Raw genomic sequence first — 27,477 nt, 5'->3', positions numbered from 1 at the left:
GCTTACCTTCAGAAGGCCTCAGGTAGGTAAGCATCTCCAGCAAGTTACCTTTGCCCCCCCAACCCTTAAATGAGGTCTGGGAAGGGATGGATCCTGGTTCCACCCTTCTGGTCACTCAGCTGCACTGCGTGCACCTGAGCTCCCCTGGGTTGGCCCTGCCTTCCCACCAGGTGCTCAATCACTGGTTCAGGCCATGACTTGCATTTTCACTACATCTACATACTGACATTTCCTTGTGCAACAAATTCTTTTCCATACACGTGAAACTGGAACAGTTCTTTTATTATTTTTTCCTGACCTTTCCACTTTTTTCTTTCTGTTATTCTTTCTTCCTTTCCTTCCTTCTCTTTCTCCCTGTCATCCTTCTCTGAAAAATGGTGCTAACGAGTTCTAATAACCTCTATATACTTTAATTACTGCTATTAAATACACTCAAACTTATCACACATTTTTTACTTCTTTTTATTACCGTAAAATATTCTCAAATCTTACAGTCACATTATTGACCTATATTGCATTTCTATACAGAGCTAAAACAAACAATATAGGATTCTGTATGCCAAAGAAAAATTAGTTTTAAACACTAATTTGAACAATCCAGGCTGAGAGGAAGAATAAAAGTAATATTCAAGAGCGTGAATGGAAAGACAGTTAAATACAAAAAGGGTACATGCAATAGTAATTGCCTACAACTCAAATGAATTATAAAGAAAACAGAGTTCCTATAAATTTGAAGCCTGAGTTTTAATGTGTCTATTGACTTCCATCAAAACTGTTAAATTTATTTAAGGCATTCTTTAATTAGCAACACCTAACTATATCTGTGAGTGAGACGAACATTATGACCCTCATATGAAAGAATAAACCGAGGCACAGAGGAGTAAAGTGGCTAGTAGAAATCCACCAACCCACAGTTCCATCTAAAATGAACTAAAATTGATAAAAAGCCTGGGTGAGACTGGAGCCCTGAGTGGCTGATATGTGACTGCAGCTCTTTGGTTCCATCTGCTTTGGTCTTGTTTCCTCACAAACATAAGTCCCTGGTCTCTTATGTTGGCCAAATTCGGTGGGCAGGTTTCAGTGCCCACTCTGTATGGGGGCATCACTTCAAGGCGTATGCCATGGCAGTGTGTGTGTGCACAGAATTTACAGGCAGATAGCATCAGGATATGAAATATGTGCAAAACTCAGGATGATCTCAGTGGAGGAAAGGCTGAGCCCAGTATCCCTCACCGGCAGAGCTTGCAAGGCAGCCTCCATGCTGATTCAATCACTGGCCTCTCTGCTGAGGTTGTCAACAAAGGTGCCAATTAGTGCCAGTTCTGATGATGATTTTTGTGATGTCAACACCTGTCCACTATGAACTGGACTGTGAGCACCATCACATTTCCCATCAGATGCAGAACAGCTGTCACGTAGGAGCAAGGCTGAATGATATATTAGCTCCTGTGCACATTAGTAAATCAGATGGGCTGTATTGTCTCTAAAATGCCTTTCATGTCAAATTATTTTAATCTCTCTTTAATAATGCAACTGACTTTGTTCCTTTGATTTTGATGTGTTTTCTAGCTTATGGATGATTTATTCATATAATATCAAGTAGCACTGTGTGACAAAACAAAACAAACTCAAATGCAAGTATAACCAGATTTTAAGCTGCAGGCACAACAATCATGCTCATAAAAATATACCTACATAAACTTTTAACAGCATTTGGAGGCACAAATTGTGTAATTATAAGCCCATTTGATTTCCTGCATAATTCCAGCTCGATGGACACAGAGACATATACAAAGGAGTGTTTGCAGTAGATGTGCAGATTTTGAATGTGGGTAGATTTGAATACAATGCATCACTGTGGAGCACAAAAGGAATTAGATGTAAAACAGATATGTATGCATACACATGCAGAGATCCTGACCTGAAGACCATCGTAAGTGGAGGAATTAGTGATCCACATAGCAATTTCCCTCTGCAGGTGCAGATCTGCACTGTGTTGCACACTGAGCACAACCTTCAAGTCTGTGCTGTGTGTGGTGCATCCGCTCACTGCAGGACAGAGCTCACTGGATAACAAAGCAGCCTATGGGCAGCTGCCACTTGGTACTGTTAATTGCATCACCTGCTTGTCCTTGCCTTTACCTGAAATAACAGTGACAAATTCCCACATGCACATCTTTTTAGTTTGACAGTAGAAATGGTAAGCAGAATTATTTCCTTTTAGAAAAGCCCTAGAAGCACTCAAAAGACTAGAATACTGGGTAACCTTTGTGTGGAAAAGTCCTGAACAGGATGCTGTGCCCTGCTAGGAGGCCCATAACAGGGTTCCCAGTATCTGAACGAACAAATGACTATGTGTAATGTACTCATTTTCTTTACACTATTAGCTGCAGTAAATTGCACTTTAACCAATACTTCATGGTACTTTTCTTACTGGGATTACAATAAACCAGCTCCTCCTGGTACAAAGCCATGTGTGTGAGAACGTGTGTGCTGCATGTGATCAGTTGTGTTTTGACTTCTCTCTTAGGATAATGCTTTAATACAAAACATCTTCCATCAGCTGCATTATTATTTTTGATCAGCCTTTCATTTAAGGAATATCCTTTGCTTTGAGATGTGACTTGGGGGGTTGCAGATGCAACGTTTTACATTCAGTTTTTATTCTTTACGTCCTTCATTAGTGAAAGATTTCATGGCAATGCCCAACTACCATCTAATTTATTGAAGATAAGTGAAGGAAGTAGGTACCTCTTAAAATTTTGCTGCAAACTGGTATACTAGTTCACAAGATACACTTGATTATTCTGGTAATTTTTTAGAACAGAATTACTGTGATCACCTACTGGAAAAGATCTATTTCATGAAATAACTAAATAAAGCTGCCTAATGTATTCAAGGTAGTTCCCATGTTAAACAGTGTGTGACGCGGTAAAAGCATTTTGCACAATCAGGAGCAAACTGAAAAAAAGTGTAACAAATGCCACTGTCTTCTACAGATATTTGGTACTCACTCTAAGAATTGCTGGAGTTGTTTGTGCCATTACATGCTGAGACCCCCTCAGTACCCTGGGCTCTCTACTCAGTCATTCCATAACTGTGAATTTTAAGATCAGGAAACAACAGCATATATTTTATTTCTTAATAGCAGAATTATATATAGTCCAATTTCTTTCTAATTCACATGATAAAAATCCATGGATGTGAACTGTGAGCAATAATTCACTGAAAAATAGTTTTGATTATTATCTTCTGGAGGCTTCATACTCTGCTCATATTTCTGGTTGGGAAGCAGAAAGGAGCTATTTGTCGTCATTTTAGTTTCAGAAGCTATTAGCTACATCACAAGGAACCCTCTATAAACTTTAAATTTTATCTAGTGGATTTATTTTAGACACATGGAAAACATAATTTCATAAATGCCTATGGAAATTAATACCCTTCAGGGATCTTCTTTTCTGTAGTTTTGCAAAATCTTTGAAGTTTCAAAATCGGTCGCACATTGCCAATGCATTGAAAAAGCTATCCTGCATTTTAGCTGCAAAACGAAGGATATATCTACAGTTTCTAGTGGAAAATAAGACTACCTAAGGAAAAGAAAACAAAAAACAAAAAAACAAAACAAAACAAAAAAAAACAAAACTTTTTTTTTCACTCAAGGCTTGGAAAACGTATTTTGGGCATGTTCATTTTCTCTGTCTTGACCAAAGCAGAATGGATCTTCTCAGCAAGGTATTGAACGAAAAGTACCACAGAGATAATTTTTTCAGATGTATTCCCTAGATGGTGAGGAAAGAAGAGTTTCCGTATGATTGCTACTTTTGAGTTCTTATTCTAAACCATGTACGTCTACTTCAGCCAGCAATACTAGAAGATATGTATCTTTTGAAATCATGTGTTTTTTCATAATCATGGATGTCTTTATTATATAACTTGTTATATTCTTATGTAACAGAGACTTCTCATATCTCATGTGGAATGAATACAAGTGCATGTCATAATTATAAAAGTGCGTGTTGTATACCCATGTTTCGATTTTTAAGCTCAGTATTTTTTCAGCTGTAATAATAAGATTTAACACGAGGGCCAATTTAACAATATTTAAGACAACAAATTGTGACAGTTCCATATATTAACTGAATTGTTAACAACCAGTGGGATATAGTGCAAATTCCTTTGCCTTCAAACAGTTCCACACTGTCAGGGACTCACCAAAGCAGAATACATACAGCGCATCATGTGTTGGAATTTATTGTTTGTGTTCTGCAGTCTTTCAAATGGGAGCTGAAAAATTTACATTTTAAGCCATTTTGATGCAGTGCATCATCTGTTGCAGTTCATCACTCTACTTTTTGAAACCCGCTGCATTGTGTACCTTCTGTTACCAATTCCTCCTATTTTTAAATCTAGAAAATATTGATGCAAACTGGGTCATGTAAGTAGGAAAATGTATTGTAAAAGTCTTCTGCTTCATGTGGATACACCTGAAACAAATAACAAATGTTTTGTCTCTTTGATTAGCTTAGATTTTTGAAATCTAGCCAGGATCCCCAATCTGAACATTAAAGTAGGATGAAATTTATTCTGTACAATTTCATCATCTTGTTACAGTCTTTGTCAAAGGAAAGGAAGAGGGAACCTTATGCCATTTTCAGTTCTTGTTTAATATCTTTTTCACAGGAAAATGCTGTCAGGATATTAAACTCATCTGTTCTTTTGGATAATAAGGATGTAATGGACCATTTTGACCTTTCCAAATGCTGTATTTCAAATTGCTGCTCATTAGATTTTTTTTTCTTGATTAAAGTCTTGCAAACCTGTAGAAACAGAATAGAATAAAACCTAGTCAAGACACAGCGTATCAAGCATGATCAAAACAGAACCACATATTTCTATAGCTCAAGGGCTATAACAGACATTACCACTTTTTATTCTAGATCATTGATGTACTCAGTTGTAACACAGAAGCTAAAATGATGTTTATTTAATTTTTCTTGATGACAATTCAGAGTCTTGAGCTGAACAGCTTCTATTTGTTTCAAGGCATAATTATTACAATGGGAAATACTCCATTTTGGGGATCTGTAGAAATGTTTCAGAGAAAAAGTTGTAAGAGAACTGAATTTCAATCCTCAAAGGGAAATGTAATTAGATGATAATAAATATGACTGGGACAAAGATTCCACTTGGTTGATTTATAGATTCTTAAATTTAAAAATTGATATTAATTGTAATATTGTACACTATTTTCAAGTCTGATCTTCTGCATGGCATGGCCACAGAATTTCTGTATCAGCCTCTGTAGCTTCAGTATGAGATGCAGTATATTATATCTTTCAGAAGGATAAAAATGGCTCCAATTGTTAAAAGCTCCCATTGTTAATTTTTGTTGTTTTTGCTGGGGGGGGGGGGGGGGATGAAAATGACAGACAGAATGGAATTCTTGGCTCCAGCTAGTTACACATTTCTTCTTCCTAAATTAGAGGGCTCTTAATTGTCAGAAATACTAGTTGCCTTTAGGTACCTGCAGTCAGGTGACTTCTCAGTCTAAACTGAGCCAGTAGATAGAGCTTCTCTTGTGTCTTGCTCTTAGTGCATTTTCACTAACTTTTTTTTGATTCAGAACTCTTTTTATGAACATTTTTCTTATTTTTAACATCTTCTTCAACATAACGTATTGACACATGACTTTCCAGTAAAGTCACACAAATAGGAACAAACAATTCTTCCTCAGTTCCTGGTTACTGTTCAAGTCTCCCAAGGGTTACATTTGTCTTCAAATAGCATCCCACAATTCAGCTTATTGTCTACAGTGACACTGCGTCCTTCTCAAAATTACAGCTTTTCTGGCTAACTCAGGAGAAAATCAGACTAAAAGTAAATTAAACTATTAATCAAAACAAAATAGTAAAAAAAAAAACACAATAAAATGACATAATCTGTCCTTCTGTATGCCATTTAAGAAAAAAATCAGTGCACTGCTCACTTGTGTTCTCAGTTTGGTTTTGCTATCTGTAAGTAATTTTATTACTGGGACTTCCAGCTGGAAGTTTAAGACAGCTTGGTTTCCTCTTTGTTTTCAATAGCCTATGAATATAACAGTGAAGTGGTTTTGCCTATTATTAACCTCTGACCTGGAGAACCTCCCAGCTTGGGACTGGTGTTACAGAATTAAATACACACTCAGCGATAAAATTACTGTTAATGGTGCCCTGGAGAGAGAATATCTCAATGTTGGTGTCGATGTTATGATTGTCTCCTAAGGGACTGTGCTGTCTATTAGAGCAATTTGTTAACTGTTGTTTACTCGATTGTGTCTCTATAGATCAGTAAGCACTGTAAAATCACTAGGAAAAATCTTTGTCTTAGCACTTACCAAACCAAAATGCACAGAAGAACTGCACTGATGGAGCACAGGAAACAGTCTAGTCTGGGCAGTAAAAGAGGCAGTGAATCTCTTTTAGGTGGTTTGTATCACACCCACAAGTATTAAGAGATGAACATGGGGATGCTGTGACAGGTAACAATTCACTTGTCTCTCTGTAGGAAAACAGATTAGTATCACTAAGAAGAGCAATAGCTTAAAGTTCTGAGTATAATACACTATCTTAGACACATTTCTTTTTTACCTGAGTCTGAACATTAGTATTAATGAAAACCATATTTCCCTAAAAAAGAAACAGACCTCCAAGGAACTGTTTTAGCTGCAGGTTATACCAATTGGTTTGCACTATGATGTTGAGTCTTGGGAGAAGGCAAGTCATCAATCAGGAAAGGGTTACAATGAAACTAGAAACGTTATTTACTATTTTTCTGACTTTCAATTGGTATGTACAGCTCAGTACCAAAAGTAAGAAGCAAAGCCAAAGCAGATAATTTAGAATCTGTTCAAAAATCTAGTATTCACTTGTGCCCACAAATGGGTACCCAGACACTTGCACATGAAATCACATTTATGACTGAAACGTGAAGTTGCAACCTTCCCTTGTTTCTATCTATTTGAAATAGCAATATGGCATAGCACTATACAATATCCTGTTCTGCCATGTGGATGCCTTTGAAACAATAAAATACATTCTTACGGTGTTTTTAATTGGAGGAACTAGAGACTACAGCTATGAACAACTTGCTGTAGCATTACAGTAATCAGTAACTAAGCAAAATGTAAGAAGTGCCTCAAAGGCACTGTCCTTCTCAAATTCCAAGAGATTTTGTGAATCTATAAATTTATTCAAGGAAAAATGCAGTACTACACTGGGCATGGCTACTTTGCCCATCTACACAAGTAATCCAAATCTGTTTAAAGATCATAAATGCTTTGTTCTGAGCTATTATAAAACCAGCTATCCATAAAATGGAGCCATATGGCTCTTCCTCTTCTCTGAATGAGATTGTTGTCACTTACCCTACTGTAAAAGTGCTACATAAATGCATTCTACAGATAGTAGGGCTGGGAGCCTTTTTTTTTTTTTTTTTTTGCTAAAGATCAAGCTTACATAAACTTCAGTGTCATTGATTTTATGTTTTGGTTTTGAGGGATGGGTAAAAGTGGGCTTAGAGAGTAACAAATGCATAAATACAAAAATGAGAGTAACATCTAATTAAATAAACATGTACAGTTGACATATCATCATCATAGAATCATAGAATGGTTTGGGTTGGAAGGGACCTTTAAGATCATCTAGTTCTAACCCCCCTGCTATACACAGGGACACCTCTCTCTAGACCAGGTTGCTCAAAGCTCTGTCCAGCCTGGCCTTGAATGCTTCCAGGGAGGAGGCATTCACAACCTCACTGGGCAACCTGTTCCAGTGTCTCACCACCCTCACAGTAAAGAATTTCTTTTAAATATCTAGTCCAAATTTACCCTCTTCCAGTTCAGAACCATTTCCCCTTATCCTGTTGCTACCTGCACTTATAAAATGTCCCTCCCCAGCTTTCCTGCAGGCCACCTTCAGGTACTGGAAGGCCGCTATAAGGTCCCCCCGGAGTCTTTTCTTCTCCAGGCTGAAGAGCCCCAGCTCTCTTCCCCCTCCTCACAGGGGAGATGCTCCAGCCCTCTGATAATCTTTGTGGCCCTCCTCTGGATCTGCTCCAACAGCCTAATGTCCTTCTTGTGTTGGTGGCCCATACTCCAGGTGGGGTCTCACGAGAGCAGAGTAGAGGGGCAGAATCACATTCGTCAACCTGCAGGTCATGCTTGTCTTGATGCAACCCAGGATACAGTTGGTGTTCTGGGCTGTGAGCAAACATTGCCTATTCATGCTGAGTCTTTCATCAACTGACACTCCCAAATCTTTCTCCTCAGGGCTGCTCTCAAGCCATTCTCTGCCCAACATGTATTTGTGCTTGGCATTGCCCTGACCCACTTGCAGGACCTTGCATTTGGCCTTCATGAGGTTGGCATGGGCCCACATCTTAAGCCTGTCCAGGTCCCTCTGGATAGCATGCCTTCCTTCTAGCATGTCAGCTTCACCACTCAGTTTGGTATCATCTGCAAACTTGCTGAAGGTGCACTCAATCCCACTGTCCATGTCACCTACAAAGATGTTAAATAACACCGGTTGCAGCACCAATCTCTGAGGAACACCACTCGTCACCAGTCTCCACTTGGACACTGAGCCACTGACCACAACTCTCTGAGTGTGACCATCCAGCCAGTTCTGTATCCACCGAGTGGTCCTTCCATCAAATCCATTTTTCTCCAATTTGGCAACCAGGATGTTATGTGGGACAGTATCAAATGCTTTGCACAAGTCCAGGTAGACGACGTCAGTTGCTCTTCCTTTATCCACTGTCACTGTAAGTCTATCACAAAAGGCCACCAAGTTTGTCAGGCATGACTTGCCCTCAGTGACGCCATGGTGGCTACCACCAATCACCTTGTCTTTATTTTCCATGTCTCTTAGTAGGGCTTTCAGGAGGATCTGCTCCATGATCTTGCCAGGCACAGAAGTGAGACTGACTGTCCAGTAGTTTTCTGGATCTTCTTTTTTTTCCTTCTTGAAAATGGGGGTTATGTTTCTCCTTTTCCAGTCAGTGGGAACTTCACCAGACTGTTTTTGGACAGCAGTAGCAGGTGACAGCTTAACTTTATGTATGTAGGAAACTCAGTTTTCTGTCAGCCCCCTGAAGAAAGGACAGGGATTTTACATGACAGGAGATATGACTGTGTATATGAAATATTTTTACATGCTCCCATATATTTTACCATTAAGCCAAACTCTAGAAAACTAATTTAAATTTATCAATGGATTTCTTCTTTTTCTTAGAATCGTAGAATCATAGAATTAGCAAGGTTGGAAAAGACCTACAAGATCACCTAGTCCAACCATCCACCTACTACCAATAACCCCACTAAACCATGTCTCTCAACGCTATATCTAAACGTTTCTTGAACACCTCCAGGGATGGTGACTCAACCACCTCCCTGGGCAGCCCATTCCAGCACCTGACCACTCTTTCAGAAAAGCAGTGTTTCCTAATGTCCAGCCTAAATCTCCCTTGGTGCAACTTGAAGCCATTCCCCCTCGTCCTGTCACTAGTTACAAGAGAGAAGAGGCGGACCCCCAGCTCACTACAACCTCCCTTCAGGTAGTTATAAAGAGTGATAAGGTCCCCCCTGAGCCTCCTCTTCTCCAGACTGAAGACTTGTTTTCCTTGTTTTTTTTTCTTCCTATCATTTCTTCTTAACTATATATATATCACTGTAGCAATCAGCTTCCCTGATAACTAGATAGACTGGATTACCCAGGAGGAATTTTCCATACTAATTTTTGTTGTTTAAAACTAGATGTCAAGAGGGTTTCTTCAGAACTGATTCTCTAAATATTACTTTAGTCTTGTCTTCAAATTCAGTGTTGTCAAGCCATTAAATCCTTGTGTTTACATTTATTTCAATCCAATTTCCTTTGCTTCCTGGAGGCAATGTAACAGTTACTGACACATTTAAAAAAAAAAAAAAAAAAAAAAAAAAAAAAAAGCCATTTAACTCCTGTAGGACTTTTCTTCCATTGCAGTACTTATCAAAGTGGCATGCACGTATACCATATGGATATGGAGAGTAGAATTGCACAGTGATGATGAAGTACACTTGGTAACTAAAAATAAAGATGATTACTTTAAATTTCCCAGTCCCACGTGACCTTAATAGTCAGAAGGAAAAATATAAATGACAAAATAAGTGAAAAATCCTGAACAGATCTTACTAATGGTGGCTGTGATTGCATATATTCTGCATTTAGAGAAATTAGTCAGAATTCTCTTTTCTGTGCATAAGGTATGAATATTATTTTTCTACAGAAAGTAACCCAAGGTATGGGACACTCTTTGCAAATATTATTGGTGGCAGAGATGATTTTTCAGATAAGAAATCAAAAGGTATTTTTTTCACCTATGTCTGTGTTCTGCTTGTGGATTGTGTACAGATTTATGCACATGCAGACACTCGTAGCCTGCAGAGCAATGTTTGCAGCTCTTACATCCTTTTCATAGACATAATTAAAGAAGATCAGTTCTTAATTTTTGAGTCTTTCTTCAGGTGAAGAAGTAACTCAATGAGACAAAATCTGGGAGGACATGAATTATTTAGCAGAAGCATAATAAAATCGTGGATCAAATGTACTGCTGCACAAACTATAAATACAAATGCACCGTACCATGTCAATTCTAGAGTCAAGGCTGCAGCCATAGTAAAATATGATTTTTTATTGTTTACTAAGACAATTTGGTATAAATAAGCATGCAAAAAACCTAGATTTCCCTTGAATGATTTCAACAAATGGGTTATTTCACAATATGAACGTTTAAAGTTGTAACCACTGGAAATATCCTTTTCCCCTGCTGGAGGTACAGAATTGGTCTCCAACAGATGAAATCTACACAGCATGTTATTTAACACGGCATGAACCACTTTCCTTTATGTCTGGGTTAAAGTGATGGATGGTGAAATTACACTGTATTTTGAAAAGAGAAATAGTTCAGTATTTACACTAGGATTCATTGCTTGTTTTTTATATTGACTAGAATTTTGGATTTCTTAAGGCAGGGTAGACATGAAAACAAGGCCTACATATTTGCATAGACAAGTTAGTGATTTTGATAACTTTTAAGTAAATCAAAACCTAGATAGATCTATAGTTTAACATCTAACCTACCCTGGCGATACATGCAGACTGGGGGATGAGACAATGGAGAGCAGCCCCACTGAAGGTCATTTGAGGATCTTGGGTGCCAGAGAACATAAAGGACATAAAACTATTGGACATTGTCCAAAGGAGGTCTACAAAGATGCTGAATGTTCTGGAGAGGAAAATATATGAGAAATGGCTGAGGTCGCTTGGTTTGTTCAGCCCAGAGTAGAGGAGAATGAGGAGAGGCCTCATCACAACCTACAGCTCCTCACAGGAGATGTGGAGGGGCAGTGCTGATCTCCTGTCTCTGGTGATCAACAACGGAACAGAAGGGAACGGCACGGAGCTGTGTCAAGGGAGGTTCAGGTTGAATATCAAGCAAAGATTCTTTACCAGAGGGTGACTGGGCACTGAACAGGCTGCCCAGGGCAGTGGTCATGCCACTGAGCTAGCTGGAATATAGGGACTGCTTGGACAACACTCTCAGTCTTATGATCTGATTTTTGGGTGATCCTGTGTGGAGCCAGGAGCTGGACTCAATGATCCTTGTGGGTCTCTTCCAACTGGGGATGCTCTGTGATTTTACCCTTTGTATTTTATTAAACAACACAAAAAATTATTATTAAACAGAAAAACTTCTTTTCTTCTTACAGAGTAAAATGAAAACCAGTGTTATTAGAAATTGCTGAAACATGGAAATAGACAATATAAGAAGTTTGTTAAAAAGATTAAAATTGCAAATAGGAGTAACTACTGATTTCAACTTTCATTATTTTATTGCAGTTTTAAAGCATCAGTCCTCCAAATGTGGACAGTCTGTCTCCCCTGAAACACACTTAGAATTAGAATGACAATTAGAATACTCAAAAAACGTATTGGTGGAATCAAATCAATCGATCAAATAAATAAATAAATAAATTGCATGAACTCTGAGTAGGTTTGATGAACATGCTATGAGAGCTAGGAAGAACTCCAGTGTAAAAGTGACTGTTTAACTATCTTGTCAAAGGCAAACCCAGGGACCACTTCAGGCTCCTTACTGTTTGTGATTTAGGGAGGTCGTTGGCAGATCCAGTTTGTAGTTGCCAATCTATTACTTTTAGCATCAGAATCTGCAGGCAGGCTGACCTGGAGCACTTGGTTCCTTGCTGTGCTTTGGGGCTGGAGGAATCCCTTTCTAGAACACCCTGTATGAGGCCAGGAACAGTGGCTGTAGCTGGTCTTGTAAAGAAGACCCCAATAAAGACTTGATTATGGGTTCACCTTCTGGGATCTATAAGGCTGAAGAACACAGCACAAAACAGAACGGAAAGATAACTGCCTTTTCCCCAGGTAATTAGCACCACCAGCTGCAGTCTAACACACTTCTCCAATTTCTGTATTGAAACCCCCCAAAACAAAACGAAACAAAACAAAACAAAAACTAACAAATCAAATATCACAATCCTGTCCAAAAATAAACTGTGCTGGTAAAAGATTTCAAACATTTTTCCTCCAGCATTAGAGTTTAAGCAGTTTGCTTGTAATCATAGCTTTAGTTTGTACTGTGGATTATTCTGTCTGCCTGTAGTCCCTATTCCTTAACTCTGCACTTCAAATATGAAAGACAGCAGTTCCAGGTATGTGCTAAAAACCCAAAGATGATTGAACATTTAGTCTCTGATGCCTATAAAAATCAAATAGATTTCAATAATAGTACACATATGCTTAAATGTCATGTTTTCTCAGCTTTTTCCTGTATCACAGCAATTTACTTCTTTAAAGAGATAAAATATATATCCTTTAATTTTCATGATTCTTGAGAGTGTCAAATCTAAGTTGCTTCATCCTGTATCATATCTGTTATATTGAATTGAAGGCTTGATTTTAAAAGTCATGTAAGTCACTGAGCCTCAGTGAAGGCTTGGATTAGCTTGAATTTTATCACTGCTGTCCTTTGTAGTTACTACAGCAAATAGCCATGCAGAATTTCTAGTCCTGGATAAAACATGCCAGTCATACTCGTGACACTGAAAGTGAAAAAATATGCATTGAGAAGTCAACAACAAAGAATGAGGCTTTCCATTTTTTGTTAATCCAAACATTTGTGTTTCTGATTTAGGGATTATGGCTCAGCAGGTGCCAATTGTTTACATTTCAGAAAATGGCACCTCTGGTATGTATGTAGGGTTCATCCTGAAGTGAGTCTGCCTGATCTTTATAAATATTTGGAGGTGATGTGCTACTTTGATAGAATTAGTAAAAATCATGGAGATTTTTACTGGTACACAGACTATACCCCAGAGAACACCATTGAAATAACTTGAAGTAGTTCATTTAATAAACCATTTTCTGTAATCTTCCATTTTGCACAGTATATTTTTAGAGTCAGATCTGATAACCTTTACTCCTATGATTAGACCCACTGGCATTAACAGGATTTCTCATTACTTTAATAAGACATATTTTATTTTTGTATTTTTTTGTCTAACACTTGGGACTTCCTTACAGGTGGAGCTGCATGTAGTTACTCAGAGCACTAAGTGAGGCAGTAGCATCTCAGAAACCACAAATAATAACTGGTAAATGCCAATAATTTAATGACATCTTTTATAGTTTACAGTAAGTCAGCCCTTTGTAGTTTCAGTAAAAAGACTAACTGAGTTCTTATACTCATTTTTCAGGATTGTTACATTTATTACATTTAACTGTCCTCTGCTTGGATCAGTATCATTCAAATCTTTTAAAGTATATGTCTAAATACATTACTGTTTACTCTTGTGTCTTAGACAAAATTAGTTTTGTTGTCCTTTTTCCAGGTTCTCACAGAGAATTAGTTGTGCCAACTCATTTCCATATGACAGAAATAGCTGCTCTTTTGCTGATAGGACAGGCATATGCCAAGTTCTGCCAGTGTAGGTGAACCTCTGAAAGATATGCATCATTGTCTTTTAATTGAATTGCTTGCCACAGTGTTATTACACTTAGCGTTAGAGTTCATTCTGCCAGTTGAACTGGAAGACACTGAGATGAGCTGAATGCTTCTCTACAACTCACAGATACAGGAACTGTTCTTCATTCAAAAATGTATTTTTCGGTATGTGAAAAATATTGTATCTTCAAAAACAAAATAGCACAGCGAGGGTAAAGCAGATGAGAAAGAGACCTGAAGCATGTGGACAGTAGACATAGATAACACTTTCCTATCTAATTCAGAATGCTTTTTCTATTGTTATTATATGAAGTATTTGAAGAGGCTGCAAATGTGTCCCAATCTTTGTGCCCCATTCTGTGGTGCTGTGCAGAGATAGACTCTCTGATTTTCATAGACAAACAGTACAGTATCTAAGAAGTGAAAATGCTGTCCACTCAGCTACAAATTAAACAACCACTCATTACGAGAAATCTTGCTCTCTGTACTACATCATTATTGTCAAGCTTTAAAAATCTCTCTGGACAAAGATCACCTGTGAGAGGATAAGAAGCTGGATGAGATTCTGATAATGAGCCAGAGGAATTGTTAAGCCATATTAGAAGATTAATATTGCAACACCTTGGTACTCATATCAAGATTGAGGTTAAATACACTTTAATTAAAATCTTAGAATATGGTTGAAAGTGAAATGTCAAAACAGGAAGAACACAAAAGCATAAATAGGATAGATTTGAAAAGACGGTTAAGAAGTTCCAGAGATGCTGTTAAAGCAGGTACTTCAGAAGTCTGGATACTGATACATATTTCATGCCTGTATAGTTGTTGTATTAATAGAACATACCTAAAAGCAGTCGTGGCCATTCCAATAGAAGCAGCTGCTCAATGCAAAACAGATGTCCAAGAAACAGCAAATAGTAGAATGTGAAGTGCAATTAGAATGTTAGATTATTTTATAGCCCAAAGGTGTGCTAGAATCTGCATCTAATGTGCTTAAAAAATTCTAATGACTAAAGTGGAAGCAAGTGTCAGTGCTTCCTATTGATGATAATATTACTATTCATTAATTTAGAAATCGGGAAAACCAGAAAGGCTAGGAGATAGGTAATAACTCTTTTTCTTTTTATAAGCTTAAAATGAACTTGAAAAAATCCCAAAGCCAAATTTTTAGCAAGTACTGAACTAAAACTGTTCTCATATATATCATAAAGATGTGTTTATGGGCAATAGGAACAGCCACATTTCTGGTAACAGCACATCTCACCACCCCACCCACCAAAACCCACCGCTAAACTCTCTTTTGCGCATTTAACATGAAAACATTTTAAAGCAATGAGACTTTTTTTTTAATAGTAACAAAAAAAAAGAATATATATCCTTATTGTAAAAATAATTCATCAAATTCTTAAGACTAGGGAGGAACTTTCTCTGTTGACACAGTTATTCCTCATAGGTACCTTATCACTTCAGAGCCACGGTTCAAAATGTCTGATCTTCCTAAATCTTCATGTAGTGCAGGCTCTAGCACTGGTTATCCAAAAGGTCACCTCTTTGTGGGTATATCTCTCCACCTGGGAGAGGTTCTCTGTTTACAAATGTAATTGCTCATTTCAATAAATCCATTATACTAGAGGAGAACACGAAGTGGTAACGCACTTATAACACATTCAGTGTTTAGAACTCCAATGGCTTTAGACCTTAACCTCTGTAAGAGTATGGTTGTCACCTGGGTTATTTCTTATTTACATAAATGCTACTAATTTATTGCCTATTTTAATATTCTGGAAAATGATGCATATCTAACTAGCCCCTACTTGACCACTGCTTAAAAAGAAACAAACAAATCAAAAAGCTAGGTTCAGCTTGGAGGCTTTAACTTCATGTAAGCACAATGTTAAAGCTATACAGAGTGCTGCCTGTTGTTGTGGCAAGGAGGCTTCCTGTGTTAACATTTGCATTTCTGCAAAGATGTAGGCACAAGTCATCATTTTAAGTCTGCGATGTCCTCTGCTTTTGCAGCAAGTGATACTCCTAGACTAATTATGTGTAGTTTCTTTGTAGCCACTGTTAAGATCCAGACTACATCCTTGCCCTATTTTCAGTTGATCATCCTTGGCATCATCAGAGAATCATAGCTTTTTATTTTTCAAAGGAAAACCATCTACCATCTTCTACACTTTCATGTTTCCATCTTCCATCTTGAGATGCCTGACCTTCTAACAGACTTTCTTAGTACAATTAACCAGGGGATAACTAAAAGAATCTACTTATACTTTCTATCAGGAGTCCCTGTACTATCTGAAGTCTTTCAGGATGTGATTATCATTTGAAAGTCTGTTACTTACAATCTATGTTCAAATGGACTGTTTGATGGGTTAAGAAGTGGTTGGCTGGTCACAGCCAAGGGTTGTGATCAATGGTTCTATGTCAGGGTGGAGGCCGGTCACGAGTGGTGTCCCCCAAGGCTCAGTCCTGGGACCGGTGCTCTTCAAAACATCTTTATCAGTGACATAGACGATGGAATCGAGTGCACCCTCAGCAAGTTTGCAGATGACACCAAGCTGAGCAGTGCAGTCGATACACTGGAAGGAAGGGAAGCCATCCAGAGGGACCTGGACAGGCTGGACAAGTGGACCCATGAGAACATAATGAGGCTCAACAAGGCCAAATGCAGGGTGCTGCACTTGGGCCGGGGCAATCCCAGGTATTTATACAACCTGGGCGAAGAACTCCTTGAGAGCAGCGTTGCGGAGAACAACTTGGGGGTCCTGGTGGACAAGAAGCAGGACATGAGCCAGCAGCAGGGAGAGGGAGGGGATTGTCCCCCTCTACTCAGCACTTGCGAGGCCCCATCTGGAGTACTGCATCCAGGCCTGGGGGCCCCAGAACAAGAAAGATGCAGAGCTCTTGGAATGAGTTTAGAGGAGGGCCACCAAGATGATCAGAGGGTTGGAGCACCTCTCCTATGAGGAAAGGTTGAGGGAACTGGGCATGTTTATATTGAAGAAGAGGAGGCTCCAGGGAGACCTCACTGTGGCCTTTCAGTACTTGAAGGGAGCTTATAAACAGGAGAGGGAGTGACTGTTTACATGGGTTGACAGTGATAGGACAAGGGGGAATGGTTTTAAACTAAGACAGGGGAGGTTTAGGTTAGATATTAGGAGGAAGTTTTTCACTCAGAGGGTGGTGACGCACTGGAACAGGTTGCCCAAGGAGGTTGTGGATCGCCCGTCCCTGGAGGCATTCAAGGCCAGACTGGACGTGGCTCTGGGCAGCCAGGTCTAGTGGTTGGTGACCCTGCACACAGTAGGGTGGTTGAAACTCAATGATCTTTGAGATCCTTTTCAACCCAGGCCATTCTATGATTCTATGAAAAATATTTTCTTAAAATGACAAGTGTAAAAGTAGATTAAGTGAAAGTACTAAAGGACATTCAGAGCATATAAAAACATCTGTGGGGATGTATAAGTTTTGTTCTGAAAGTAATGCCTCCTATTTTATTATGTTGGTCAGTGACATCAGAGGCGGATGGTGGTATGGCTGTAGATGTTGAACCGTCCCACCAATACTGCATAACATTTTGCTGCTGTGTGACAGATGGCAGCAGAGGGGCAGTCTGACAAAACAGCGTCTGACATGGAAATGCGTATGAAGCAGAGATGTGTCACTGAATTTCTCCACAAGGAAAAAATTACACCCACTGATATTCAGCAATGCTTGCTGAATGTTTATGGAGACCAAAGAGTGGATGTGAGCACAGTGAGGAAGTGGGTGGTGCGTTTCAACAGTGGTGACAGTGACAGTGGGTCACCTCTGCTGGTGCAGATCTTTATGGGCATGACATGCAGGCTCTTGTTCATCACTGGTGAAAATGCATAGGTAATGTTAGTGACTATGTTGAAAAATAGTGCTTTGTAGCTGAGAATTTGCTCTATCAAATAGTGCTATTGTGCTCTTTGTTTTATTTTCTATGGAAATAAATAGGAGGTATTACTTTTGGAGCAAGCTACATATATTTAATATTTCTTTACATAAAGGTAAAAGTTTGGATAATGAACTTTTGATTTAATACTATCTATTCATACTCTAATATTAATCATGTTCTCCACTATGACTCTGCTACTTTTAAGTTATAAAAGCCCACCTTCATCAAAGTTGCTTTAATACATGTATGAAGAAATCTCACATAGTTTTCATATGAGCAGTGATTAGCAAAGGTAGGGTAACAGAAAGAGCAGGAAACAGCAGCTGAAGTACTCTTTCAGCGTGTGAGAGATGATAGGAATTTCAGAAGAGTATCTCAAAGGCAAATTTGGTTTTACTGTTCTAGCAGCAGGAAAGACAGCTTATGCGTCAAGCTTTGAAGAAAAATTCCACTTGCTTAATGACTGTTCCACTGTGCAACACTGTTACGTTAGTGCCCAATTTTAGACATCTGTGCAGAATGGAGTTCAAAATAGACATTGTAATCCCAAAGTCAGTGGACTTCTCATGCATCATTCATGAATTATCCCCGCGTTATCCGTACATATCAGACAAGCAGAAGGAATAATACAAGAAAAGGGTAAATGAGGAAAATATGAAGACTGAAGAAGGTTGCAAAGGCACAATGGAAAAGCATTTATGGCCTGCAAAAGTATCAATATCAGTTATAAGGCATAAAGCAAAAAGTATACCACTTGATCTCCAGGCAGTCGTTACCAGACTGGCAATTAGAAACTCACCTTTCTGCCTCAAAGTGGATTGCATCCAATCTGACGTCATCAAGGGACAAAAATTTGGCATCCAAGATGCTTAAAAAAATAAATAAATTAAGTCACATTTCAAGCGAAGTTGTAATTTGAAATGCAGCTTTTACTGTTATTTCCCAAGGAAGAAGATAATCACTCCAGGTCTTCCTCAGTAGCTTTTATATTAGCAAATCCTCATATACTCAAATGCAATTTTACTGTGATAGCAAAAGACAGGTGATTCTTTTGATTTCCTCTGCTGATCTGAACATCCAGTGACCTCCAAAACCTGGATAAAAGCCATTGGTTTATTCATTCACTAGAAAGCTTTAGAGACTTCTGTTTGTTTCTGCAGGAACGATAACTGCCTGGAGATGTGAAATTCAGTGATCACTTCAGATGTCAAGAATAAACAAAGGTAACTCTGATGAACCTCGTACCTACTAAAAAAAGCTACAAAAGTTACCAAACTGCATAATATTAATCTGGAGCAGATTTAGAATCCTATTCCATGGGAATAACACAATGAATGTAGAGCAGTTAACTGGATTAAACACACTATAGAGAGACATGAAACATAAAGCCATAGTTAATGACTTGTGATCTCCTCCTCCTCCTCATCAATATCTCTTTATTCCTCTTTGGTCTACGTAATTCAGGTATATTTTTCTCTTCTACCAGTGAACAATCTTGTGTATGTCTCTAGTCTTTTCCTTAAAAGCTCAGATAATATTGACTTTTTTTTTTTAAACAGCAACGAAATCTATTATACATGCATGGATCAAATGAAAAATATTATACCGAAATGCTATGCCTGCTCACTAAAGATGAATCCAATTTACTTTCTACATCTTTGTTTCAAACACCTCAAAAGAAGAGGTGATGCTGAAACCAGAATATTCTTTCAGGATGTTGACTTCTTCATTGGATATACTTATCTTCAACATCTGCATCGGCGTTCTGATACTGCAAAGCAAAAAATGTACCATTCTTTTATCACTTGCGGTATATTTCAAGGTGTCTAATAGATCGAGGCAGTATAGCATTACACAAATATGAATCTCTCAGATTTAGCTCCAATTTCAAGTGACAAACTTCTAAAATGTTTCTTGTACTAAAAAGATTTTAAATTCATTATCTTGATTAGAAAAGACTGATATCAAATTTGTATTGAATAAATAACATATCCACTGTTATTCAATAAAAAAATTTCATATCTAAAAGGAAGAAACTAAACTTTATATTTGTAAAAATGGACTTTTAAAAAGACAACCACTTTATTAAATCATATAATAGCTCACTGGAAATATGGCAAACCAATATTAATATGTTCAAAACCTAAGATTAAAACTAGCTTTCCTTTAGCCAACAAAACTAGCAATACAGATAGGCATTTTGAAGTTAAAGTTTTCTGTCTTCCAGATTCAGGGATTTGCAAAATAACCTGCAACTGAAGGAAACCAGAACACAGAGGTCAGTTCCATCTATGCAACTCCAAACAAGTGAATGAAGTTTGCAAGAACAGTTAGTAGACCTGACAAATATGTGGTGTTAATCAAATATTATTGTGCTAGATTTTGCTACTCTTCCTTCAACTGGGACAAATTGTCAGATTATTCAAATTTTTATGAGTCTCTCGGCACTAGTGCAATAAAACACTGATCTTAAATCTATGAGAATTTATCTGGGCAGTATTGCTGTCTACTAGATATCAAGCTGTTTTGTCAATGTCTTCTGATTCTAATATTACTCGGTGTGAGGAATTATCGTAATGTAAGCATTAGGATTTGTGTCATGGCCTTGGGTCATCTGTAAAAAGTAGAATTTTTCTGCAAATCCTCTTGTTTCCTTTTACTGTCGAAAGGAACACAAATTTTGGAACCTGCAGTTCATGCAATTCACTCAGAGGACATCAAATCCCTGTGAAAGGATGGAAGAGAAGAAGACAACATACTGTCTTAGTATTTTTCTGCTGATTCTTTCAAATTGCTTGCTACACTAAAGGAAAATGTTTCAACTCTATAGGAACTCAAGATGCGTGGTTCCATGGCAAGAGTCTTGCATACAGTGAAGTCTTGCACTCATATCTTGGAAATAAATTCAAAAGGATCTGTGTTGAATTTGACTGAAAGTTTGAGAAGAGTCACAGAGGAAGGAGGGACAAACAAGGCCATTTGCCCATAGACCACTCAAGCAGTGTAACTATGCAAGGCCTTCTAAAAGCAGAAACAATTCCAAAAGCAACAGGCAGAGGTTCTCACCTCAGAGCTTATTTAAATGCATATATATCACAGAAATCTCTAGTAAAAAAGAGCCAGTCACCAACTTCCCTGCTGGACTATGGTGTCTCTCCAGAGATCCTTGTTCAATTATTAATGCATCTGCTGCTAATTTCATCATGCAGAGTGTGAATTTGCCTTTCCACATTGAGTTCTAAGGGAATTTTGTCAGAAATATACAACTTGTCAGCACATGAGAGTCAACACATTACTGCTGTGCTGCAGCCATTTATAACAAAACTAAAATGAGCACTCACTTGTTTGGCATTAATTTAATGTCCCACTTAGCTCCTATCATACGTAAATAGCTGCTTCATCCATTTAAGCATTTCTGTTCGTGCACATAATGAAGTACTCTGTACCTGTCAAGTAAGCAGAATGCATAACTGAAATAAGAAAGGGATGAAGACATTCAATGTTATTAATATTAAGGTTTCACAGGGGCAGCACCATATTTTTTTCTGGCCACAGATATCCCACTGTGAATTTCACCTTTTATCCCATGCTGCAGAGAGCACATGAAGATGTGACATGCATACACATGAATGTGCCAAAAATATTTTTGAAAGAAATATCAGTTCAACTCATGACACAGTTAACAACAGCTGTAGTTGTCAAACATGCTCAAAACAAAATAAATTAGCTAGCCAGCCTCTTGGTATTTAAATGTTCTTTATGTTCTCTATTTTAGGAAAACATAGTTTAATTTTAAATGGCATTCTGGTTATGATCAGCCTCTCTTGAAGAAATTTTTTATGAGAATGAATGGAGATAATGACTACTATTAGTCACTGTCATTAGCACAAAACATTAAAAACTACAATATTTATAACAGGCTATGACATGACAATTAAAATACAACTTTCTATCACTTGCATATGATTTGGCCACAGCTGGTTGCTATTTTCTAAAGATAAAATGATAGAAGTCTGGTAATGGTTTATTTAATAGCATGTTCATCATCAGATCTAATTGTTTTCCACCACAGGGTATGAAGCTTTATGTCCTCTATCAACCCAAAACAAACAGCCATGCTGCTTAATGGTTGTTCAATTAATGTTTATGGTGCTACTTTTATAACCTGAGTTACAAGACAAATAAACTCCAAGTAGCAATTTAAGAACCTTGGAAACTGAATGGGACTTCCACCAATATCAAACATTACTAAAATATCAACAGAATTCCACACTTGAGGATGTGAAATAGAAGACATTAGTCAGCATTAGAGAATTCATCCAGGACAGCTGTATAACTGCCAAAAGAGACTTTCATGTAAGAAAAGACAGTTGTATGACTTCAGATTACCTGCCTTGCAATTGCTGCTCATGCTGGGTTAAAACAGAGAAGACCTGTTCAACTGAAGTCATGTAAAGGTCAGATTCCATTGCTCAAACTGCAAAGTTACTCCCCTGAGAGTGATTTACCCTCAGTAACCTAGATGCTCTCCACCTACTCATAATTCTTTCTCCTATTTAGCAGAACTCATGCTGATTAAAAGGAAAGAAGAGTTCAAAGACAGGTTTCTCTGTTACTACCTTAGTGCATATTAATTTGTGCCTCTCCCTTTTGCACATAGCCTGTAGAGAGCAATGTAAAACCACTATAAATATGTTTTCACTGGAGAGCTGCCACTGTCGTAATTTATGAAAGCCAATGATTTCTGGCTTCTGCTTTTAATTGTATGTAGAAACAATATATTCATTCAGAATTTCCCATTTTAATTCAGCCTATCTGATCTCTGGCTTTTAATGATGTACTGCATGCCTGTACTTCTCTGGCAGCTAGGCAATTAATCACTGATACTCCTCAGTCCCCCAAAGTAGCCAGTCACAGACAAGAAAGAATCAGATCTGATGGGTGGTGGAAGTTTCTTTTCAGGACCTATATATTTTTTCACACCATAAACCCTAATTGATTGCTGCAAAAATATTTTAATAGATCTGCTGTTACCCTGTCTCTCCTCCCACCCTCCCAGAAGTTTTAGTAGATCAAAACGAGATTCATAAATGGGCAAAAATGCTCTGTGAAGTTTAAAGTCTGTCAAGCCTTTTTGGCAAATTCTCTCCAAGAGTACAGGTGAGAAATGACAAACTTATCACCTAACTGGCTGATGTTTAAAGCTGACTGCTTTTGATTACGAGTGTCAACGGTTTACGGGTGTTAGGCCCGATTTCCGTGACAAAGGGGACGGGGGACCCAAGGGCCCACGTCCCGGGAAAAGGGGAAAGGGGAAAAGGGCAGGGAGATGGCCCTGAGAGCAAAGAACAGCGGCAACAATCTGAGGAGAAACAAACTAATTTACTAAATAAAATATCAGAATGCAAAACAACACACTATAATACAATATAATTACAATTTAAGCTGATAAATCCAATACAGAGAGAGAGAATGTCCCAAAATCAAGGTAGGCCTTACTCTACTACCGACGATAAGACGGCTGGAGAGCGAGGTGCTGCCAAGACGAGAGACGGCGGAAAAAGGGACGAGGTCTCATGATCTGCAAGTTTTTATACTGCGAGCTTTTATCTTTTCCCTCCAGCTGGAAATGGTAACAGAGGAGCAAAGTACCGTGGGGACTGTAGTAGTCCTTCTCTTCTGAGGAACAGGTACATTCGCTACATGATGTTATGATGTGGAGTACCAATAACCGAAAATCATAAAACCATGACAACGAGGCAATGAGTCTCCCATTTTGAAGTTCATTTTGTGTTTCATAAGCACCTCTTCACTGAAATTATGCAGATGAACAGATTTGAATTTGATTAGTTTAATGCTATGGTTTTATTATTTGTAGTGAATACAGGCCTCTCTTACGGTGTTATTGAACATTTAGGAATATTTCAGGATGGTGACAGAGTTACTTTTATTTCTCATGTGTTATTGCCTTTTTTTTTAACCCAATAATAGTATATTTGAATAAAGCTGCCTGTGTTGCTGTTAGACTTGTGCAACTGCTCTATATGTACTCAGGCTGCACTTCCTCTCTGGTCCAGAGGGAAGAATAAGATGAAAGCATTTCTGTCTACTGAAGGACAAAATGCTGAATCCTCAGTGTGTAAACTGATCTCAAAGCTAGAAGAAAAGCCAATGTGAAAGCAACAGTTAATGGACAACTCCGGAATTAAATCCTACAGACTTTGTGATTGTTATTCTCAACAGCTAGTGCTGTGGAAGAGCACAGCCACCACAGGCACATGCTAAGACACTGAATTGCTCTTTCAATGTCATATAACTTCATGAAATGCAATTCAAATGTCCTGGGAATCTTGATACATGTTTATCTCCTGATATCCTTCTAGCAATATGTCCTTTTACACAATTATGTAACTACCAGTGATGTGCACTGTGGACCTCAGTAATAAAAACCTATTTTGTGTCAGAAGAGCACAACTTCTTGTTTGGTCATCGTAGACATAGTAAAGGAGAATGTATTTAACCAGATTCTAATGTTGAGTGGAGCCAGGCAGACAGGTCAATAAATGTTAAAAGTTATATTTGTCTTTGAGAGGTGGGAGAGCTCAAGGCACAGCCTATAGCCTAAATTAAATCCTAACTAAGCAGTTATTACCTCTGTATCAACATTATAAGGAGTAATCATGCACCTCATTTTACATGCTATGGAGTGGTTACAGAGGTAGCTGAAGAACTCACCAGTAAGACCTATTGTTAAGCAGCAATTTGATACATGTATTATTAATATGGTCCACCATGTCTTAAATCTATTAGATTCAACCTGAATATTCTCCACATTTCATTCTGTCTACCCTCAGAAAAATGCATACAGTTATCCAACTCATCCTCTTATTTGCTTACCTTTTTCCACAGATCATCACTATACTGCATGAGAAGAGCAACATGTCCCAGTTAATAAGGATGCTGTTAGAAAAATAAAGTAGGCTCCCTTTAGCTACACTTCAAGCTATTAGTGAAATATTAATGTAATATATATAGCTTCAGTACTTGTCTAGCTTTTATTAACACCAGACGTTTGTCTCAAAGTTTGTAATATTAATTTCCACTGTATTTATAAAGATGCAAGGGGTTCAAGAGGTGTTTTGAATGACGATGTTGTGATCTTTGTGCCACAGTGATGACTCTTGTTTTTTGACATCCTGAAGGTGAGGCTAGTGAAAGCTGCAGGCTACTGAGCACTTCTGAAACTTCTTTAAAGGTGGGCTAAATCATCCTTTACACCTGAACATGTTTTCCGCATTGAGTATAGAGGAAATCTCAAGGAGAAATTTACGTATGATGCACAGCTCTGAGGCAGTTGGTTTGTAGAATCAACTCTAAGACTTCTGTGTTGTTGCAGTTTACTATAATTTTTAATATAATACTTACATACTATTTTAAGGAAAATGCATTAAAATGACAAGGAATATAAAAAATTTAAGTCCCAAGGAAATGATGCTAACTTTTCTTTCTTTTTTTTCTATTACTTTTTATTATGCATAGTAGTGTTTATCAACAATTCCTTGTGATGGCAGAATATTGTACAAAAATCTACCTCTGGATTTGTAAAAAAAGGTTTATACTGATTGGGTTTTTGTATCAATTCCTACAACAAAGTATAAATTTTCATGGATTACTTTTGGTATCAAAATAGTTACTACACACATTGACTCATAGTCCAACCATCAAAAGGTGAAATCCCAATAGAAATGCAGATAGAAACATCTACATCTTATGGATCCACTTTACAAAAGCCTTGCTTCTGGTCACATTAATACTGAAAAAAAATAGAACCAATGCAAAAGACAGGAAAGAAAACATACTTGGGAAAGTAAAAATTACTTATATGAATTAAGTAGCAAGGTATGAGTGAAATTACAAGGGCTAGACCAAATTTTGAACTAATTGTGGAAACTGGAACAAAAAATAAGAGGATACAAGAACAGAAAATAAGACATAATTCTTCATTTACATTTGACTCATACCATGTGTCTGAAAAACAAATGTAATATTTGGAATGATGCTCATAATTACAAAATGTGGTTTGATTCAATTAAAAATGTTTGAAATACATTGTGCTCATCTGCAGACATTTTAGGGTCAAGAAGTCCTTAGAAATTGTGAAAACCTCCCGGGTCTTATATTTGCTTAGCTCCACGATATCTACGTTGTCCTGCCCAACAAACAGAACCAGGTAGACTGTGCTATAACTGCTCACCACACAGGCTTCTGCTGTCCCTGCAACAAAATGCCTTGTTGAGGTTGTTACAAGGAGGAAATGTGGAAATGGTGTTCAGACCTTGTCTGAAAAATATGCTTAAGTGGTACGAAGAGGCTATAAAATGGAAAGGGGAGTAGATGAAAACTGAGAATGTCAGAAATGCAAAGAAAGTAATGGAGGCAGATGAACCTTGATATTTTATGAATTCAACAATGAAAATAAAAGTAAAATTAACTTTGCTCATAAGTATTAAAGATGGAAGATTTAGAAAATGTTAGATATATATTTTAAAAAGAAGTTCTTCAGATACGTACACGAAGACATAGCTGTTAATAAGATTCTTTCCTATATTTTTCTTCAAAAGACCTAATTCATTCAGGATACAAGGCTGAAACAAATATTTTTATCTGTTTTAAACTTTAGTGATATGGGGTAAGATTATTTACTTTCCTACAGGTTTTCATTGTTCATCATTTGTAGCAAGAATGATACAGTAATTGAACCTTAAAAACACTGATACGTGTACATTCAAAACAGTTCATGAAGTTACCAACATTTTTCAAGGTAAACAAATGGAGAACAGAACAAACAAAAAAAAACCCACCAACATCCCATGATCAGCAAATTATTTTTAACATTACTGTCTCAATGAGTTAACTTATACCAAGAAAAGATGATTTCTCAGAATACTTGGCATTTTTAAAAGCTTCTTCTCTGTTCACCATACAATTTAAATATAATTCGATTATTTTTATGTTACTTCTGTGAGAAGGGTGATTAAATATTGGCTTTCTTTACCACAGGAAGCACAAAAACTTAAATGTATTATTACATCATTCTGCCTCATATGCATCTGTACATGAGCTCTCTTCCAATAGCACACCTAAAGTGATCAAGTTTAAAATAACCCTCACTTATTTCAGACTGAATTATCCCAGTTTCAAGCTAAATTATCTCACTGCTAACACAGACTGAAAACATATAGAGAAATACCACAGCTCACCTGGTAGGCTGGAAGATCACTGTGAGTCTGAGTGCTGACTAATGCTGGAGAGGGTGCTAATGGTGGTTCACAATTCAGGGCTTTGGGAGACTCCCAGTCTGAGGCTCAGTGTTTCAGAGCCCGCTGATTTATTTCAAATGATGCTGAAGACACCCAGTCCCTGGAGCCCCATTCAAAAGGTACAGTACTTCCCTAAGAGCTCCAAAATTCTGAAAATAAAGACTAAGTTAGCTACATACTTAATGAATA

At 37.7% G+C, this 27,477-nt stretch overlaps 2 long non-coding RNA genes across 3 annotated transcripts in view; one reads left to right on the top strand and one right to left on the bottom strand.

Moving 5' to 3' along the window:
* The window catches only part of LOC110396914, a 27,917-nt gene extending 6,893 nt beyond the window's left edge, over positions 1-21,024 (top strand). Inside the window, exons 4-5 of the long non-coding RNA XR_002437357.1 lie at positions 19,129-19,191; positions 20,196-21,024. This is a non-coding gene — a long non-coding RNA (uncharacterized LOC110396914). The remainder of the gene's footprint in view (positions 1-19,128; positions 19,192-20,195) is intronic.
* On the bottom strand, positions 527-27,477 carry LOC110396915. Of its 2 annotated transcripts, none has more exons than XR_002437358.1 (5): positions 27,229-27,477; positions 21,310-21,414; positions 18,768-18,836; positions 6,377-6,540; positions 527-4,817 (listed from the first exon to the last, which is right to left on the bottom strand). It is a non-coding gene; the product is annotated as an uncharacterized LOC110396915 (long non-coding RNA). The 2 variants fall into 2 exon arrangements; XR_002437359.1 differs by lacking the exon at positions 27,229-27,477 and adding an exon at positions 22,358-23,222.

Source organism: Numida meleagris, chromosome 3 (assembly GCF_002078875.1).
Source record: "Numida meleagris isolate 19003 breed g44 Domestic line chromosome 3, NumMel1.0, whole genome shotgun sequence".
In the NCBI taxonomy this organism is placed as follows: domain Eukaryota; kingdom Metazoa; phylum Chordata; class Aves; order Galliformes; family Numididae; genus Numida; species Numida meleagris.
The sequence above is the reverse complement of the archived record's forward strand: the minus strand, read 5'-3'. Positions and strand labels throughout refer to the sequence as shown.